The following is a 15757-nucleotide window of genomic DNA, read 5'->3' on the forward strand; positions in this document are numbered from 1 at the left end:
CACAACATCTGAAGGAGTTATAAGGCAGCCTTTGCTGGCACAAATGTTGCAGATTGGGAATGAAATAAATTGGAAGCAGACAGAAGAGGAGAGAGGTCAGACAGTGCAATAGCCTCTCAGAGAGGTCAGAGAAGAGCAACTGCCTCTCAGCCTCCTTGTATCATCCTGTCACAAGAGGAGATCCATTCTGCAGATCTGGGTTGGTTTTCCAGCAGCCACTAGGAGGGTGGCTCCTATGTATTCCAACAACTAAAGGTCATGATTATCAAGGAATTCTTGATTTATTTGATTTATTCTCATTGATTTATGAGAAAAAGAGTTAAAAAAAGATAGCCTAGCAATACTAAATTTCAAAGCTGTAATCAAAATAATCTGGTACCAGATAAGAAATAAAGTGTTAGATAAGTGAAATAGATAAGATATACCATATAGGGTAGTAAATGTCTGTAGTAATAAAGTATTTGGTAAATCCAAAGATTCAAACTTTGGGGGCAACAACTCACTGGGAAAAGTGGAAAGCAGTATGATAGAAACTAGGTATAGACCAACATCTCACAATGTATATCAAGATAAGGTCAAAATGAATACATGATTTAGATATAAATGGTGATATAAGAAAATAAGAGGAGCTTAGAAAAATTTCTCTCTCAGAATCATGGATAAGGCGAGAGTTTATGACCAAGCAAGAGAAAAAGGATCATAAGAAATAAAATGGATAATTTTGTTTTCATGAAATTAAAAGGGCTTTGCATGAACAAAACCAAAGTAGCTAAAATTAGAAGATAAAGGCAAGGATGGATCATTTTCTTTTGTTTTGCAGTATTCTTAGATGCCAGAACTCATGGCCTTTTTTCCTTTTGATGTTACTGGCATTTTCTGTTGATTTGTCTAATGTTCGAGATCTTTGAGTTTTCTGAAATCTTTGGTGAATTCAGCTTTTCATTGTCACTCACTTTATATTTCTTTTCCTCTGATTATGTTTTCCATGGAGGCTGGATCTCAAAATTTCTGTTTCCTTATACACTGGACAATTAGTAATTCACCCAGCCTAGTTCTCTACTAGAGGAGTTTTTAGTGATTAGAACTGGAAGCTCTGTTTTTTGCCCTTAGGCTTGGTGAAATACTACATAGTACCTCTCTCCCACTCTGCACTTCTATTGCTCCTCTTTTCCTCAACACACACACACACACACACACACACACACACACACACACACACACACACAAACACCTCTCTGCCCTGATGTCCTACCTCAGTCCTCCTGTTCTTACTTCTTTGGCCTGGCAGTGGAATTCTGGTGTTTTGTAGAACTGGTTATACAGACTTATTGGTCCTAGGAGTTCAGAACTCAGCAGCTGTGGTTCCTGGCAGACTTTTGCTTCTGAACTTGTGGCCATCTGATTGTCTATCATAGCCCCAACCTTTCTTCAACCTGCTGGGTCTCCACAGTACTGGAAAGAGGGACAGACAGGCACTAAAGTATAGGACTGGGTTTTGTTGTAAGCTTGTTTTACCTTTAGAACTGCTAGTACAGCCTCACTGCTGGAAAGTGGGGGGAATCTTTTAGCTGATTTTTTATTTAGAATTTTTACATTCATATTCATTAATGAAATTGGTCTATGATTTCTTTCTGTTTTTACTCTTTCTGATTTAGGTAGCAGTGTCCTTTGTGCCATAAAGGGAATTTTATAGAATCCTTACTTTACCTATTATTTTAAATACTTTAATATTGGAATTAGATGGTCTTTAAATGTTTGACAAAATTCTCTTCTAAATCTGTCTGATCCTAAATTTCTCTTAGGAAGCACATTCATAGCTTTTTCAATTTCTTTTTTTCAAATAGGTTTATTTAGTTATTTCCTCTTCTGCTAATCTAGGCAATTCTTACCTTTGTAAATATTCTTCCATTTCACTTTAACCTATTAAATTTTTTGGCATGTGATTGGGCAAAATAACTCCTTATAATTGCTTTAATTTGATGTTATTAGTGGGTATTTCTTGGAAGGCAGTTAGAATAATGGTTTTGATAAATAAATAGAACATTTATTTGCAGGGAAATAAAACTAATGTTTGCCCAGAAAGCCAAAAAAAAAAAAAGCTTTTTTTTTATATTATAATGTTTAATTTCCCTCTCATTCTTTAAAAAACATGAAATATTTTCCATTTCAATCCATTTAAGAGTTATTCCTGAAGAGATATTCAATCAAAATATCAACATGATTATCTGACCTGAGCTTATAACATTCATTCAGACCTCACATTAAGTGTAGACATCAACATTTATTATTATATAGTTTCTAAGTGGATCAGACTGTACTTCAAGTGATTCTCTTTCATCTCTTTTAACTTCTTCTAGTCATTTATCCACTCTGCTATCTTTTCTATTATTTCTGTAGCCTCCCTATGCTCATGCTCTGCCTCTTCAGCAGCCTTCTTTGCTAGGTGTTGTTCTATAGCTTTACACTTTTCTTCTGCTTTTTCTTTCTCAGTTTCCAGGCTTCCCAATATCTTTAATAATCTGCCCAATGGCAAGTTTGTTCTGAGTATAGTGTGGGTAGATTTTAAGTATATCAAGAGAGTTGAAAACAGTCTCATCTTTTGTAGTTATATCATTATAGTTGCTTAGAGATCTCAATCTACTCTAACTCTAAACTTAGTGGGTTCCAACCACAATGGACTCAGGAATATTCATAGCTTTGTCCTTTAAGAATCAATCAGATACATCCAAAGTAATATCTAATTCAGGTATGATTAATTTATCAAATAGAGGGATTTTGCCTTTAGATTACTCTTCTTGGTTAAAAAAATCCTTTGTTTGATCAAAGATTTTAAGGTAACCATTCAAAAATGAAACTTTGGATTTTGTATGACATAAGACTTGGATGTAAAATGGATAATTTCAATTATATTAAATTTAAAAGTGTTTGTACAAATAAAACAAACATAGCCAAGATCAAAAGGAAAGCAGAAAATTGGATAAAGGGAGGAATTTACAGACAATTTATCAGATAAAGATCTCATGTAAAATATTTTGTCAAATCTGTAAGAATATGAGTCATTCACTAATTAATAATTGGCCCACAGATATCAACACAAAGTTTAACAATAAAGAAATCAAAGCAATTTAAAGTCATGTGAAAAAAATGCACTAAATCATTATTGATTAAAAATGCATATTAAAATAATCTTAAAATATCTTTTCACACCTACAAGATTGGCTAAAATGATAGAAGAGGATAATGATAAATATGAGAGGGCATGAGGAAAAATCTCATTGTTGGTGGAATTGTGAATTGGTCCAAACATTTTGGAGAGGAATTTGAAATCAGCTCTAAAAAGTTACTAATCTATATCCTTTGACCCAGTAATGCCACTTCTAGTTCTACTTCCAAAAATGACTAGGGAAAAAGGAAAAGGACCTATATGTTCTAAAATGTTTATTATAACTCTCTTTGTGATGGCAAAGAACTGGAAGTTGAAGGGATGCTCATAATTTGGTGAATGGCTGAATAAGTTGTGATGGAATCCTACTGTATAAGAAATACGTTCAATGACTTTTGGAAAAACATGGAAAGACTTGTATGCAGTAATAAAGAATAAAATGAGCAGAACCAAGAAAATATTGTATATAGTAACAGCAACATTTTAAGAGTGACTTTGAGTGAATAAATTATTTTGATTGTGATAAATACTAAAGGACAAAGAAGAAAAAAGCTAAATGCATTTAGAAAAAGAACTGATAAATAGTGAGCATAGGACTCTATGTACATATTCATATCTAATGGTAGCTTTCTGAGAAAGGAGAAAAAGAGAGAGAAGGGAAAAATTATATGATAATTTTGTTGCATTTTTTAAAAGGAATAAAAAGTTGTGCATAGTGTATTTGCAGTTTCATATGTAATCTTTTTAATTGTATTATGTTATGAAAATGCTTGTTTTATTTCACAAAGTTTAGAAAAAGAATCTCTTGATCAACCTTGTCTTGAAGGATTAGGATTGAGAAATAGCTATGTGAATATGTGTACATTTATTATATACATATGTTGTAAATATAGATGCATTTACTTTTCAGCATTTTGTAATGTCCGAGCTAGCTTTCTGGAGGATCTGTGGATGGGCCTTGTTCTTTAGGTGGAGAAGTGATGAAGACAGAAGAGCCATCATGAGGCTGGTCAAAGATGGAGTTCAGAATCTGGAGTCTGGAATGTGGTGTCTACTCTTGTGTCTGTGTCTGAGACTCTCTGTTCCCAGTCCTCTCAGCCCTTAAATACCTCAGTATGATTACATCACTACAGCAACTGAGCATGGGCCAACTGTACTACACATATGCCAACTAGAGTGACTACATCATTAATCCCATTAAGTATATATTCAACTAGAGAACCGTTATCCCATCAATCACACTAAATAGGTGCTTAACTATAAGCATTCTGCAGTCCTTGATTCAAGTATAACTTTCCAGAGTTCCATCCCTCTACAGCATTTAAGGGATGTATATATATATATATATATATGTATGTATACAGTGTTGTACGTAATATTAGAGCTTTTTTCCCCCCACTACTATGTTAGTTATCTTCAGGAGTTGTGACTTGAGAAAAATTCTAAACATGGAAGCTGTATTATGCAAATATGAAAATAAACCTCTCAGAAATCAACTGGGCTGTTCCTCAATTTATATACATTTCTATTCTGTTGCCAGTTAATACAGCAATAGCTTAGTAGAAACTCCTATCTCTTACAATGCATAAAAGCTATAATAAAGTATTAAAGTAGGATTTTAGTGGATAATATGCATGTACATGTCCACATGTGTAAAATTATACACAGGGACATAATAGAAGAAATATAATGAATAGAATAATTATCTTGATGATCATTTTTGGTCATTTTTTAGGTATAGAGACTAGGATGAGATCAGTCCATAGGAACTTCAGTGGTATTTAACTACCAGTTGTATAAAGAGATGCAATCAGTTCATCTCCATGAAGCCTCTTGATTCTCCTTCTTATTCTGTTCCATCTTCTCAAATAATGTTGTATATACTTACCTATGGATAGATCTAATTCTCAACAGAACAGAAGATTTATTAAAAGAAACTCTTTACAGGTAGTGCTTCTTTTTGTATCTGTGTAAAGTGACCAGGTGAGTTTGCTTATCAAATGTGAAATGGGCTTACAGAAATGTGAGGCTTTTGTCTCTAAGCTTTTTTCAGAGAGAGTATGGATATGTCTACTTCCTTGGGAGCTAGATAATTGGCACAATGTCTGGAACACTATTTTTTCATTATTTTTTGTTGATTATTAAAGCTTTTATTTTCAAAACATATGCATAATTTTCAACATTCACCCTATGTTCCAAAATTTTCCCCTCCTTTCCAACACAAGCACTTTAAACAAAAGAGTTTTGTGAATTGAATTAAAAAGAGGTCAGAATCTAGTAAAGGAACTACCATGCTTAAAGGCTTCCATGAGTTAATCTTTATTGAAAAATTCTTTCTTTTTCTGACTGCTAGAGACAATCACACTAAAGTTACTGGGTCTTATTGAAAGAGTATTGGGGTACGGTTAGGATAAAGTCAGAAGATGAGAATGTCATCTTGCTCCTGTGGATTACAATCTCACCCTTTGTAAATGGAGAAAAATAAGACCCATCCCTCCTATTTCATAAAGTTGCTGTGGTGATCAAAAGATAATGAATGAGAAAGTCCTTTGAGAATCATCAGCTTGATACACATGTACAGAGAGAAAAAGAGAGAGACAAAAAGTCCTGGTCCTGCCCATTCTGGTTCTCCTAAGAATTGGGCTCTTTTTTCCTAAACTAACCCACACAATTCATTACAAGAAGGAGACCAAGGAAAGTTTTTGTACAAACAAAATCAATGCTGATAAGATTAGAAGGGAAACAATAAACTAGGAAAACATTTTTACAGTTAAAGGTTCATAAAAAGGCCTCATTTCCAAAATATATAGAGAATTGACTCTAATATATAAGAAATCAAGCCAATCTCCAATTGATAAATGGTCAAAAGATATGAACAGACAATTTTCGGATAAAGAAATTGAAAATATTTTAGTCATATGAAAAGATGTTCCAAATCATTAATAATCAGAGAAATGCAAATTAAAACAACTCTGAGATACCACTACACACCTGTCAGATTGGCTAGAATGAAGGGAAAGGTAATGCAGAATGTTGGAGGGGGTGTGGGAAAACAGGGATACTGATGCATTGTTGGTGGAACTGCGAATACATCCAGCCATTCTGGAGAGCAATTTGGAACTATGCTCAAAAAATTATCAAACTGTGCATACCCTTTGATCCAGCAGCATTGCTATTGGGTTTGTATCCCAAAGAGATCTTAAAGAAGGGAAAGGGACCTATATGTGCAAGAATGTTTGTGGCAGCCCTCTTTGTGGTGGCCAGAAACTGGAAAGTGAGTGGATGCCCATCAATTAAAGAATGGCTGAATAAATTGTGGTATATGAATATTATGGAATATTATTATTCTGTAAGAAATGACCAGCAGGATGATTTCAGAAAGGCCTGAAGAGCCTTACATGAACTGATGCTGAGTGAAATGAGCAGGACCAGGAGATCATTATATACTTCAACAACAATACTAAATGATGATCAATTCTGATGGATATGGCCCTCTTCAACAATGAGATGAACCAAATCAGTTCCAATAGAGCAGTAATGAACTGAAGCAGCTACACTCAGCGAAAGAACTCTGGGAGATGACTATGAACCACTACATAGAATTCCCAATCCCTCTAATTTTGTCTGCCTGCCTAATTTTGGATTTCCTTCACAGGCTAATTGTACACTATTTCAAAGTCCAATTCTTTTTGTTCAGCAAAACAACTGTTTGGCCATGTATACATATTTTGTATTTAATTTATACTCTAACATATTTAACATGTATTGGTCGAACTGCCATCTGGGGGGAGGGGAAAAATTGGAACAAATGGTTTGGCAGTTGTCAATGTTGTAAAATTATTTATGCAAATATCTGGTAAATAAAAACTATTAAAGAAAAAAAAAGGAGAGCAAGGAAAACCCTGGTTACCTGGGTGACTTTCTCTGTGGTATGTGAGTTACTAGGAAGAGACTCATGAGTTGAACAAGCTTGTATAACAGGCTTACTCTGTATCAGGCACTACAGAACATAAAAGAAAAGGCAGAAACAGTACGCCCTCAAGCTTACATTTTAGTGGGAAAGAGAACATGCAGTTAGTAGGTACATAAATGATTACAGAGTAGATGGAATATGACTTTTGTAGGGCACTAGCCCAAATAAATGACTTAGGCAGTGACAGTGGCTCACAGAGGCAGGAATAGCTGCATCGTTGACCATGTGAATTCTTACCTGTTCTCAGAGATGCCTCTGGCAGAGGTCCCCTAACAATGGGATGAAGGTTAGGGATCATGACATTAATGCTGACATAATAGATACCTTCCTTCCTTTTGTGACCAAAAGTTTCATGTGGAGGTTATGTGTGGCTTTGATAATGAGATAGAGGCACTATAGATATTGTTTCCTCATTGGTCTAAGAGGGGAGCTCCTTACGGTGACTTGTTGCTCCATTAAGTCTCAAGCCTTTGCAAGCTCCCTTGAGTCTGCCTTATCAATATTCCTAAGTGCCAGGGCCAGGCAGCCTTTGTAGTACAGTCTGGACTGACTGATAAGATAGTCACAGGCTTTCCAAATAAATCTAGTAAGGATGTCCTTTATTTTGTACAAAATTGAAGTGGTTCCAATCAGTGGAACAGAGCGGGTCTTTTGAAAAAAAAAAAAAAAAAAAAGAATGGAATCCTGTGATATTTTAGTTTTTCAAGGTAGAGAGTCTGGATTTTTTTTCTTTTGCTACCCTAATTGTAAGTAGAACTTGTCTATAGCCTCACTGAGACTAAGAAGGGGCACATATCAGTTTGTTTCACCAAATGAGAACCATCGTAGACAGGTGGAGGTGGCACTTATGGAAGTAATTTGTAACATACTACATGGGGTCTTAAAGGGACTAGGTCAGTCTGTAAATATGGTATTAAGTAATATGATCATTCACTTTAATGATCACCTTCAAAGACAGATAAAGGATTAGGCTTAGGAGCAAAATTAGATGAAGCCACTGATGAGACCAAAAAATCATTTTTATATCTGAAAGAAACCATAGATTTAGGGGGAGACAGTACTGGGCTTAATATAGGCTGCCCTTCCAATGTGAATTCCCCAGCTGACTATGCAATCACAATCAAGGATACTGGCTCCTAAGATAAGAAAAACCTAAGACTGGAAAAGAGGAATAAAGTTTGGAGGGTGTGTGTGTGTGTGTGTGTGTGTGTGTACATAAGTATGTGCTGTTTTTTTGTGGAGAGTTTTGTGTACTGCAGCGAAGTCTTCTGGAGTATACCAAAGGATTTTGTGTAGTGTTCTGGTTGGTTTTCTGGAGGTTTTGGAGCAGTCTTCCTTTCAGCAGATTAGTCACTGGGAGAATAGCCAGGTGTTAAAGTCCAAATCCTTTATTATCTGCTTCACAATCTAGTTTCCTTGCCTGGGCCCAGAGCAGCTTTCTTGGAGGCCTTTGGTAGTCTTGGTTTCAGTGGAAAAGCGAAGGAGGAGAGCCCTGCCACCAGGGTGGTGCCACATGGGATGAAGGAATCTGTCTGAGTTTGTCTGAGCTTATATACTTTCTTATAATTACATTATCCTAGGTGTCGATCTTGTAGAACTAGATTAAGTGTATGTACTGAACCAGAGAACCGTGCTAAACTAGATAACCATTGTCTCATCAATTCCACTAAGCTAGCGCCTTGTTACAAGAATCCTTGTTTCAAGTACAGAGTTCTGGCCCATAATACCTTTGTCATTGATAAATATGGCACTTAAGAGGCCCTACATCCTTCTCAGTACCTTCATATGTATTCCATAGAGTAGCCATACAAAACCTTATCTTCTCTCCCCATCCATGTTACACCACCCAGTCCTTCCTTTTTAACTAAGAAAATGGAAACTATCTATCAGGACATAACTAAACAACATCTCTAGAAGAACTTTCACTTGATTTCCATGAACTGATGCTAAATGAAATAAGCAGAACCAGGAGATAGATCATTGTACACGGCAACAAGAAGACTATATGATGATCAATTCTGACCAACGTGGCTCTCTTCGACATTGAGGTGATTCAGGCCAGTTCCATCTCTTCAGTGATGAAGAGAGCCATCTACATCCAGAGAGTGTTCTGTGGGAGCTGAGTGTGGACCACAACATAGCATTCCCACTCTTTCTGTTGTTGTTTGCTTGCATTTTGTTTTCCATCTTAGGTTTTGTTTTTCCTTCTTTATCTGATTTTTCGATAACTGTATAAATATGTACACACATATACATACATATATATATTGTTTAACATGTATTTTAATATATTTAATATGTATTGGTGTACCTGGCATCTAGGGGAGGGGGTGGGAAGGAAGGGAAAATTTGCAAGGGTCGATGTTGAAAAATTACCCAAGCATATGCTTTGTAAATAAACAGCTTTAATAAAAGAAAATTTTAAAAGTTAACAAAAAATGTTTATAGTGAGTTTAAGCATAAATATTTTTATCTTTTAGAAGAATATTATACTCTACAACCTCCCAGAATTTTTGTGAGGATAAAAGGAGATATTTGTGAAGTATTTTACCAAGCTTAAAGTGCTATATAGAGTGCCAGCTATTATTATTAATAATAATTCGCTGCTCCCTTTGCTTTCTTGCATTTCTCATAGTAACTTTTAAATTGCTTTCTTACTTCTCATATCTACTGGAACTAGTCTCTCTAAGGTAACCAATTTGCTTAATCACTAAATCTAATGAACTTTTCTCAGGCTACATCCTGCTTGATCTCCTTGCAACATTTATTGATGAACTCGGCCAATATTCTACTTCTTTAGGATTTTGAGATACTACTTTGTTGGTTTCCCTATTACCTGACATCTGCTGATTCTTTTTTTGCTGTATCCTCATTCACATCCCATTTCTTAATTATAATTATGCCTCAATGAGCTGTAATGGGCCCCCCACCTTGAATTTCTCACAGCTTCTCACATATTGGCCCTTAGAGAGGGAGGTTCAATACGCTTTGCTCCCCACTTTACTTCCTGACTATCCTTACTACCATTATTCAGCAATCTTTTTTCTTTGGAAGTTCACAGCATCAAAGATTTCTAACCAATCCAAATTACGATTCCTGTATGTATTGGCTCCACATCATTCTCTTTTCTAAAGTACTTCAGGACTTGATTCACTATCATCTCCCCGACTCCCAATCCTACAATAAAGGTTTGGTGGATCATCAAGCCCCTTATCCTCCCAGTACCTCATTCTTCTTCAATCTTATTATTTACTCCATCATTCCACCTCATCAGCCATTTCTGTATCCTCATCATTGTCCATAATTTTTTCACTTCCCTAATTAAAAATTTGGTGTCATCTATCTGAACACAACCTCTCATTATTCTTTTTCTTCTCTATGACTCATCTTTCCTAAAGCTATTGTTTTTCCTTATCAAGCCTCCAATACCTCCAGTTATTTTTGTTTGTTTGTTTGTTTGTGTTTTGTTTGTGTTTTTTACTTTCTCAGGCTATGCTCTGACTTTACTTCCCTTCTTCTTTTGTTTGAACTTAAAATTGGCCAATTAAACCTACAAGGTCTTCTACTTCATGTTTTGGCCACTCCTTACCAAATCTGGGTTGTTTTCATTATATATTCTTCTAATCACATGTTGTCGTTGCACCTGGAAGAAATCACATAACCATTTTCACTGACACCTATTTATCTCAAATTTCCTTTGACTTCATCTCTCTTTTCTATGTCAGTGACAGTGAAATGACTCTTTTTGCTAAAATTGTTTTTTCTAAATGTGCTGCATTTCACATAAATCAAACATCTTCCCTTTCTATCTCCTCCATTCATTGTATTGGAAAAACATGTGGTCTACCTTGACAAGTCCCACTCCTCTACTATGTACCCTTGATCCCATCTCCTGTTTTTTTAAACATGTTGTAATCTTAAAGTCTCCTCCATCTCTCCACACAGTCTTCAACCTTTTCCTATATACTAGGTCTTTCTATATTTCCTTGAAATATGCTTAAAGTGTCTCCTCATCCTTAAAACAAATTTAAAAAATAAACTTTTATAATCTTTTATTCTCCATTCTCATCTAAATGTTTTAATTACTAAATCTGATAGGGACAGCTAGATAGTGCAACAGATAAAGCACTGGCCCTGAAGTTAGGAAAACCTAAGTTCAAATGCAGTCTCAGATGCTTAATATGTCCTAGATGTGTGACCCTGGGCAAGTCACTTAATCCCCATTGCCTTTTAAAAAACAAGAGGGAAAAGAAAATAAATTTGATGTTCTTTTATTTTCAGTCTTCATTTTTCTTGACCTTTCTCCAACATCTTACACTGTTTAAACACTTTCATGAATAATTTTTTTATCTCTAAACTTTTGTGACATGACCTTCTCCTAGTCCTCCTCCTATCTGATTGCACTTTCTTTTGAAGTCAAATGACCATAGAAAAATTCTTGCCTTATGTGCTTACTTTGGACTGGGTAGCTTTCTGCTATTCTCTTCATTTCATATTGGTTTTTAGAAGAGAAGATTCAAGGGGGGAGGTAATAAAATAGCTATCATTGAATTCTTGAAAGGATTCCACTTGTTCTTGTCCCTAGAAAGCAGAAGTAGGAACAAGGGGTGATAATAATAAAAACTTCAACAATAAACACTTTATGTGTTATCTCATTTTATTCTCAACAACCTAATGGCAGTATTATTCCCATTTTACAGAGGAGGAAACAGATAGCTAAATATCTGAGGTAGGATTTCAGCTCAGATCTTCCTGTTATTACATTTGATGAGATGAAGAGAGAGTGCTTTCCAAAAATGAGGGAAGCCAGTGAAAATGCCTGGAGTTGGGAGATGAAGTTTTTTGTGTGAGGAAGAACAAAAAAATCAGTGTCCCTGTATCATAGAGTATGCAGACTGTGTAAAGTTTAAGAAAACTGGAAAGGTGGGTAGGGGCCAGGTTATGACAATTGGTAACATAACCAAGTAAAAATAATATTGAGAGAGAAGAAAGCCCAGGAAAGACTTGGGGACACCCCCAGTAACAATTATGACTTAGCTGAAGACCCAGCAGGAGAGACTGAGAAAGGGTAGTCAGATAGAAGAATGAGGAAAGAGTAGTGGCCCAAAAACCAAGGGAGAAAAGTATTAAGGGGAAGGGGGTGATCAAGGGGGTGACCAAGAGTGTGAGAGGCTGCAGAGCCCAAGAAGAATGAGATTTGACAATTAAGAAATCATTAATAACTGGGGAGAAATAGTTTTACTTGAATGGTGAGGTTGAAAGCAAGATGTCAGAGCATAGAAAGAGAGGAAAGGAAGAACAGGATGGTCTTCTCAAAGAGTTTAGCTAAAAAAGGGAGGACAGACATGGAATAACTATTGGGGATAACGGACTAGAGGGGTTTATTCTGGCAAAAGAGATAGTCACAAGGGCATCTGGATGACATCAGATCAGGAGGAGTGGAGTAGAGGGAGATTTCATCTAATGACCTCATTTTTTCAATGAAATATGAAGAAAGAAGTGTAAGGAATACGCATAGACAAGAAACAGAATTATCACAACTATAAAAGACAAAGTATTTGAGAGTATCTAGCAAGGCACAATTTAGCAATGGTAGCTCAATGGCTCAGGAGATAGAGTGCTGGTGCTAGAGTAGGAAGCCCTGAGTTCAAATCCAACCTTAAACATTCACTAGCTATGTGACCCTGAGAAGTCAATTTAAACTTTCTCTGCCTTATTCTCCTGAAAAAGTAAATGGCAAACCACTTCAATATCTTTGCCAAGAAAACCACTTGGAAGTTTGGCCCACTGGGTCATGAAGAATGAAATATGACTGAAAAACAACATCAATCAAGGCAAACTAACAACTGTATGAATCCATTTTTAAAAACACTTTTCAGGAATATAAATTTAAATAACTGAAGAAAATTGGAAAAATATTCATTGCTTTTGGAATAGGTTTAGCCAACATTATAGAAATAACATATTTTATAATGAAATAAAAAACTACTTAAATTGTCTTTTCCGATTACACAGCTGTCTGTATATCATCAGACATTGGTGCCATTTCCTTTGCCTTATAAAATATAAAGACATTTTCAGTGTTTTTGATACAATATCAAACTTCTATCAAATTTCATATTCTGTCTGTTGGAGTATCTGATTATGATTTAGGCTTTTAATTGAATTTTCCTCTTAAAATCTTTGGTAGTTTTGCCATTTCCTCCCTTTTACATTCCTCTGTCATTTTCTGACTTCTCTCCCTTTGATGCTGGATATTTCTGGGACTGGGCTGCATAACCATTTTCCCTTCTACTACAATGGGGAATTTACTTTTTGCTGAATTTTGATCTTGTCTCAAGCAACTTCTGTGAAGACAGGACTGAACCTGGCTGGATTTCAGCCCATTTAGGTTAGTTGTAAACATTCACATTGACTTCCTCTTTCTAGTCCTTCTCTTTTCTCATTCTTTCCTTCTCCAGATCGACTGAAAAAGTTTTGCTGATTTTTTGGTAGGGTTAGAAAAGGGCATGACGTGAAGACTGATAGGGAGGGCCACAGAGCTCCTTAAGATTTAGCATTCTCCAGTGATGATTTGTGATGCCAATAATCTGTGTTTTTTTATTTCTTATCCTTTGGATTCATTTATAATTATTCTACTAATTAGTGCATTATTCCTCTTTTGGAGTAGAGGGTGTTAAGATTTACTGCGGGCAGGAGAAAATTTCTCATCCATCATCTTGGTGGTGGCCATGCTCCATTTGGAGCTTCATTTGCTTTTACTCTCAGAGTCAGGTTTATGTTTCCTTTTGGAATAACTTTGCACTTCATATTTCTTACAGCTTCATTGAGCTCAAATATAACAATAACCAAGATCTCTTATCCCCTTATCCAATGAGTTATTACCCTTCTTCAAATGTTATGTGTATCCCTTTGATTATGACAACTCCAAAGAGAAGTCATTTCTTCTTTGGATTATCAGTCAGTAGAATGTTAGGATCTCACCTTTTTAAAACATTGGTTTTCCGTTCTCTTTTTCAGTGCATTCCTAATGTTTAGGTTACCAAGTTTTCCCTATTGAGCCACGAGGTAAAAGATGACAGGAAAAGATAATGGCAAATGTTGGAGGGGATGTGGGAAAACTGAGACACTGATGCATTGTTGGTGGAGTTGTGAACAAACCCAACCATTCTGGGGAGCAATTTGAAATTAAGCCCAAAGATCTATCAAACTCTTTGATCCAGCAGTGTCTCTTACTGGGCCTGTATCCCAAGGGAATCATAAAGGAGGGAAAAGGACCCACATGTGCAAAAATGTTTGTAGCACCCTTTTTGTGCTAGCAAAGAATTGGAATTGGTGTGGCTGTCCATCAATTGGGTAATGGCTTAGCAAGCTGTGATATGTAGAGATAATGAAATATTATTGTTCTATAAAAAATTAACAAGCTGATTAAATAAATGCCTGGAAATATCTACATCAATTGATGCTGAGTGAAACAAGCAGAACCAGGAATACATTGTACACAAGGACAACAAGATTGAGCAATGTTAACTATGAAAAGCTTGGTTCTTCTCAGCAATTCAGTGATCTAAAGTAATCCCAATAGACTTTGTACCAAAAATGCCATTTGCATCCAGAAAAAGATCTAAGGAGACTGAATGTAACATGTACATAAATTATTTTCATGAAATGTTCAACTTCTAATACATTACCCAAAAACAAATGCCAGAAACCTTGATAGAAATGTGTTGACAATCATCTGGCATGTTTTGAATGTTTTATGTTCTTTCTACTATGTCCTTATTCCTTTGCAAATCTGACACCTTTCAAACACCACAGTACTATGATCAGTGAGGACTTAAGAGAACCAGGAGTTAATATGTAGCCTAAAGCAAACCAAGAAGCTGTTGAATCCTCAGAATCCTCAGTTCTACAATTCTGACTTTTTTATGATCGTATTATTGAAATTTTCCTTTATTTGTTAAAATTCAGTGTAATAAATGATACAGTGGTAGAAGGCATTTGACTCCAAGGATTAGCCCAACAATGTAAAATTCTTCCTATATTTAAGTCAATTTAAATGGCATGTATTCATCTTTGAGAAACTTGACTTTGGTTATATGAGGAAGAGAAAGAAAATTCAAAGGCAAAGGATGTTTCTGGAATGAACTTCTGTGCACTAGAAGAATCCAAATGTATATCTGTAAGTGCTCTCCAGAATTCCCACCACCCTGGTCTTGGAAGATGATATTCCTAATCCGCACATCTCTCATATTTTCATCTTTCATTTTCATCAATACTTGGAATCCTAAGTTATTTTGTATCCAGTCACTCACAACTGCAAAAGGAGAGTTTTCTAGTCATGGTTTAACTAAAACTAATGAAAAACTTAAAACAAAATGGAATAAGATTGATATGTGAATTTGGGCTGTCAAAGTAGCAGGGAAGAAATTGGAATGCTAAGCAGCAGTTTTTAAAAAAAATAATAATCATTAATTACTGAAGAGTGCTTAAGAGTTATAATAGCAACATTTTATGTAGTCGATATATAGAGCATTATAGAACAAAATGAGGGATGCTATCAGAGTTTGGGATCATTGTAAAATCTAACTATATGAACTAGGAAAGGTAACAGAAATTAA

The sequence above is a fragment of the Sminthopsis crassicaudata genome, chromosome 2, assembly GCF_048593235.1.
Source record: "Sminthopsis crassicaudata isolate SCR6 chromosome 2, ASM4859323v1, whole genome shotgun sequence".
Classification (NCBI taxonomy): Eukaryota; Metazoa; Chordata; class Mammalia; order Dasyuromorphia; family Dasyuridae; genus Sminthopsis; species Sminthopsis crassicaudata.